This window comes from Apodemus sylvaticus, chromosome 11 (assembly GCF_947179515.1).
Source record: "Apodemus sylvaticus chromosome 11, mApoSyl1.1, whole genome shotgun sequence".
Classification (NCBI taxonomy): Eukaryota; Metazoa; Chordata; class Mammalia; order Rodentia; family Muridae; genus Apodemus; species Apodemus sylvaticus.
In genome coordinates, this window is record NC_067482.1 from 14,835,112 (window position 1) to 14,840,658 (window position 5,547).

Below are 5,547 nucleotides of genomic sequence, written 5' to 3' on the forward strand. Positions count from 1 at the left end.
GGGCTGGTGTTCTTGGGTTCTATAAGAGAGCAGGCTGAGCAAGCCAGGGGAAGCAAGCCAGTAAGGAACATCTATCTCTCCATGGCCTCTGCATCAGCTCCTGCTTCCAACCCTGCTTGAGTTCCAGTCCTGACTTCCTTTAGTGATGAACAGCAATGCAGAAGTGTAAGCTCAATAAACCCTTTCCTCCCCAACTTGCTTCTTGGTCATGATGTTTGTTCAGGAATAGAAACCCTAAGACAGTCCCAAAGCAGAGGTCAGTAGTTATCACCTTTCATAGCTGGCTTTTGTGCCACTTCCAGCTCAGGCTCTTCTACTTCTTCTTGTTCTTGGTCTCTGCAGAGCAGCAAACTCTCTCACTTCTTCCCCATATTTCCCAAACATCATGGTGCTCATTCTGTATATCGAGAACTCGAAGTTTCCACCTCCTATGGGTAACAGATGAAGTGTCAGTGGACAAGAGATGACCTTCCATGGAGTCAGCTCTTCCCTTCTCCTATCTGGTCTAGGCAGTGTTTGATTTTCTAGATGCTGAGTGTCTAACAAGACCTCATAGTGCCAGGCAATGGCTCTTTCTGAGCTGTCTCCATAGCCCTCTGACTTGACTTCATTAATTTACTCTTGACCTGGTACTACTAGCATCTGTGAAAGAGACAAAGGCAGGCTCCACCCACTGTGCCTACATCCTTTCTATTCCTCCACTCTACTCTGAACTGTACCTTTTCATCAGAGAGAATCAGGAGTCAAGGCTTCTATTGTCTTCTAAGCTGATGCTACTGAAAATTTCTGATCTACCTCTGCTCCCCTACTGCCAGACCCATGGATCATTTTCCTGAATCCTAGTGTCCTCCACTTGATGTTACAAGGGTCATGCTTACCTGAGTTGAACCATGTGTGTCAATAGGAAATATAGTCCATACAGCATAGCCTGAAATATTTCCTTCTGGATTCTTACATCAGAGTACCCCAGGAGAGTAGAGAGAAGCCCAAGGCTTCCATTGGAGTCTTCACATTAGTCAATTTGTCAGTGAAGGCCTCCTCCAACAGTTCTGGGAGGAGCTCCATGACCAGTTTCTCTAGATAAGAGACAACCAAAGCCTCATCCTTCAGTGCCTTCTTCCTTATGAGCTCCAGGAATGTGGGTGGGCCACGAACTACCATCCTAATGGATCCTGGGGAAACATCCAAGAAAGGACATCCAAGGAAACTTTAATTCACACAAAACCAAATTAGTGTCCAAGAAGTATCACTAAAAGCTTACAATCTGATTAAGTTACTAAACATATTCTTTCAGACATGCTGGCTCTGACCTCTAATCCTAGAATAGGTCGGGTGGGTGATGGACCAGAATATAGGCAGTTCCAGACCAGCAATGGTATTGCAGAACACCTAAATAAATCCTAACATTTAAAAGCAAACACAAGCAAACAAAAAGTATGCCCCAATCCTGGCAGCAAATGCTTATCATCCCAGCACTCAGGAGGCAAAGATGTGGATTTTTTGCTTTCTAGCCTGTTCCACAAACATGTTCCAGACCACATAGAACCTTGTGTTAAGTTTTAAAACACACACACATTCACATACAACCACACATCCATACACATACACCACATGGTCTTAAGGATTCTATTGCTGTGGTGAAAGGTCATAACCAAAGGCAAGGGAGAAAAGGATTTATTTGGCCTACACTTCCACATTGTAGCCAATCATTAAAGGAAGCTTGGACAGAAAAAGAGGGAGGGAAAACTCAAAGTGAGGGCTGATACAGAGGCCATGGTAAAGTATTAATTACTGCCTTGCTCTCTGTAGCATGTGGACATACGGTTGTTATGAATACCCTCAAAACTTCTGGTGTCTGAAAAGATCTGCAATCTATCCAGTGTATAGGTGGTAACTGGCCATTCCTAAGCATGACATGGATGCAGAGGAGACCACTTTAGGCCTCAGTGCATATTCGTCATATATCTCTATGTAAAATGATACATATCAGCCACATATTGAAAAAGAAGGCGGAGAGTAAGCACAGAAATCTAAGACTGTCTCTCTGGAACCATATGGCCTTATTTGGGCTGTCTTTTGCTATACCCCAGAGACTTCTGCATTTCTTTGGATGCTAACAGATGCAGATAGCTAAAGAATAATGAATATGGTGGTTTGAATATGCTTGGGCTAGGGAGTGGCACTATGAGAAGGTGTAGCCTTGTTGGAGGAAGTGTGTACTGTGGGGCAGCCTTTGACAGAGCTTCCTCCCAGCTACCTGGAAATCCAATCATCTCCTGGCTGCCTTCTGATCAAGGTGTGGAACAGCTCCTTCAGTGCCATGTCTGCCTGGATGCTGTCATGCTTCCTGTCTTGATGATAATGGACTAAACCTCTGAACCTTAAGTCAGCCCAGATGAAATGTTTTCCTTTATAAGAGTTGACTTGGTCATGGTGTTTCTTCACAACAATGGAAATCCTAAGACAATGGACTTATGGCATATTGGTTTACCTGTAAATCAATGTTTGTTCTTTGAGGTCCCATTGGTTGTTTTAAATCCACTGTTATGCCTGTGAATGTTTGAAGCATATATTAAAAAGTTCACATTAGAATATGCTGAAAAAAAAAAAAAAAAGAAAATAGGACCCCCAGCCCAGGGACAGCATCAACAAAAAAGGGACTAGACCATCCTCATCAATCACTAAGAAAATTCTCTATTGGCTTTCCTACAGCTTATGAAGGCTTTTTCTAAACAGGGGTTCTGTCCTCTCAGATGACATTAGCACGTGTCAGCTGACATAAAATTATCCAGTACAACTGATCCCTGTCAACTTGACACAGAACAATTTTTGAGGTATAATCCTTCCTTTTTGGGTTGTGGAAGGCCTGGGATTCATTACCCCGATCTCAGGGCAATAAATACCAGAAATTTAAAACACGAAAAACTAAGAGTTTCACAGTCTTTACAAATTCAAGCACATTGAATGTATAGTCTCTTAAAAATATCCAGTCTCCCCCCAAGTCACCTGCCTGCCTGATCTCTCTGGGAACCACCCAGGAACAGAGAGCTGTACCCTGTCCATTGAGCTCCATTTTCCAGCCAATGGCTCTGCCTCCATTTCTTCAGGACTCTCAGCATCTTGGGTATTCAGCTAGATTCCTACCCAAGGCCTCTTCCCTTCCAGGTCTCCTTAGGCCACACACAGCAGGGCAAATTGCACCTTCTATCTTGTACTCCATTGGCTGGCTCACAAATCTGCCTACTTTTCAGGAGGCTTGCTGGCATCAGAGACATTCAGATAGCTAAAGGTCAGCATAAGGAGGCAATTGACCAGAGCCAGGGTAATGCGGCACCTCCAAATCCCAGATATACTATTACCATAAGCTCTGGATATCGTAATGGAACTGAAGCATGAGAAAGTGGCCCTAAATCCAATTTTATGAAGATGGTAGGTCATTTTAAAGAGGAAATCAATAAATCCCTTAAAAAGCCCATAGAAAATATAATCAAACAAGTGAAGGAAATGAATAAAACTGGTCAAGACTTGAAAATAGAAGTAGAAGCAGTAAAGAAAATACAAACCAAGACAACCCCAGAGATGAAAAATCTAGGTAAGAGAACAGACACAAGCATCTGTAACATAATACAAGAAATGGAAAAGTGAAGATCAGGTGGCCAAGATACAATTGAAGAATTTGTTACATTGGTAGATGAAAATGTTAAATCAAAAGAGGTTCCCATACAAAACATCCAGGAAATTTGGTACACTATGAAAAGACCAAACCTAAGAACAATAGAAGAGGATGATTCCCAGCTCAAAGGCCCAGAAAATATTTAACAAAATCATAAAAGAAAAAAATGCCCTAACCTAAACATAGAGTTGCTTATAAACATACAAGAAGCCTGAAAAACACCAAGTAGATTTGACCAAAACAAAAAATCCTCCTATCACATAATTAAACACTAAATGTAACAAATAAAAAACTATATTAAAAACTGCCAGAGCTGGGCGGTGGTGGTGCACACCTGTGATGCCAGCACTCTGGGAGGCAGAGGCAGGTAGAGTTCTGAGTTCGAGGCTAGCCTGGTCTGTAGAGTGAGTTCCAGGACAGAGAGGGCTATACAGAGAAACCCTGTCTCAAAACAAAACAAAACAAAACAAAAAAAGCTGCCAGAGGAAAAGACCAAGTGATATATAAAGGGAGACCTATTATAATTACACTAGCCTATGGCCATACCACCCTGAACGCACCTGATCTCATCTGAACTCATAAGCTAAGCAGGCTCGGGCCTGATTAGTACTTGGATGGGAGACCACCTGGGAATACCATGTGCTGTAGGCTTTGCTGGGCAGTAGTGGCTTACGCCTTTAATCCCAGCACTTGGGAGGCAGAGGCAGGCAGATTTCTGAGTTTGAGACCAGCCTGGTCTACAGAGAGTGTTCCAGGACTGTCAGGGCTACACAGAGAAACCCTATCTCGAAAAACCAACCAACCAACCAACAAACAAACAAACAAACAAACAAATAAATAAATAAACCCAACTTCTCAAAAGAGACTTTCAATACAGAAGATCCTTGGCTCTTGCAGGATAGACCTCAAATGGACAGCCCAGATTACTCTAACCAGGTAAAATTCTACATTACCTTAGATGGCGAAAACAAGACTTTCCATGACAAAACAATATTAAAACAATATCCATCCTCAAATTCAGCCTTACAGAAGATAACTCCAACCCAAGCAGGTTAACACAAGAAAACACACTAAATAAAATAATTCCACACCAGCAAATCAAAAAACAGGGACACACACACACACACACACACCCCACCAACATCGAAACAGGAACTTACAGGGATTATCAATAATTGGTCATCAATATCTCTCCGTATCAATGGACTTAATTTTCCCGTAAAAAGACACAAATTAACAGAATGGGTGTGAAGACCCTTTATTTTGCTCCATACAAGAAACAAACCTCAACATCAAGGAGACATTATTTTAGAGTAAAGGGCTGGAAAAGGTTTTTCCAAGTCAGCAGATCAAGAAATAAATGAAACCATCCTAATATGCTACAGATTTTCAATGAAAATTTCAAAGGGCACTTCAGAGTAAAAAAACAAATCCACCAAGAGGATGTTTCAATTATGATTATCTATTCTCCAAATGCAAGGACACACAGATTCATAAAACAAATATTACTAAAGTTTAAGTCACCCCTTGAATGTCAATCATTAATAGTGTGATACTGCAACATCCCACATTCAGTAAAAGACAGGTCATTGATCCAAACTGTAAACAGAGAAAAACTGAAACAGAAGTACGAATCTAATGGAGCTAAGTGCTACATACAGAGCCTTTCACCCAAACACAAAGGACATACCTTCTCAGCACCTCATGGAACCCTCTCCCAAATTGACCATGTAGTTGGTTACCAGGCAAAACTCAACAGATACAAGAAAATTGAAATAAATTCCTGTGTCTTATCAGAACACTATAACCTCATAGAAAGTGAACAACTCTCTACTCAATTATCATTGCGTCAGGGAAGAAATAAATTAAAGACT

General features: G+C 41.5%; 1 non-coding gene across 1 annotated transcript; it reads left to right on the forward strand.

Moving 5' to 3' along the window:
- The first annotated feature begins 4,205 nt into the window (after nt 1–4,205).
- On the forward strand, nt 4,206–4,324 carry LOC127696853 (5S ribosomal RNA). Its single transcript, XR_007980312.1, has one exon. It is a non-coding gene; the product is annotated as a 5S ribosomal RNA (ribosomal RNA).
- The last annotated feature ends 1,223 nt before the right edge of the window (nt 4,325–5,547 follow it).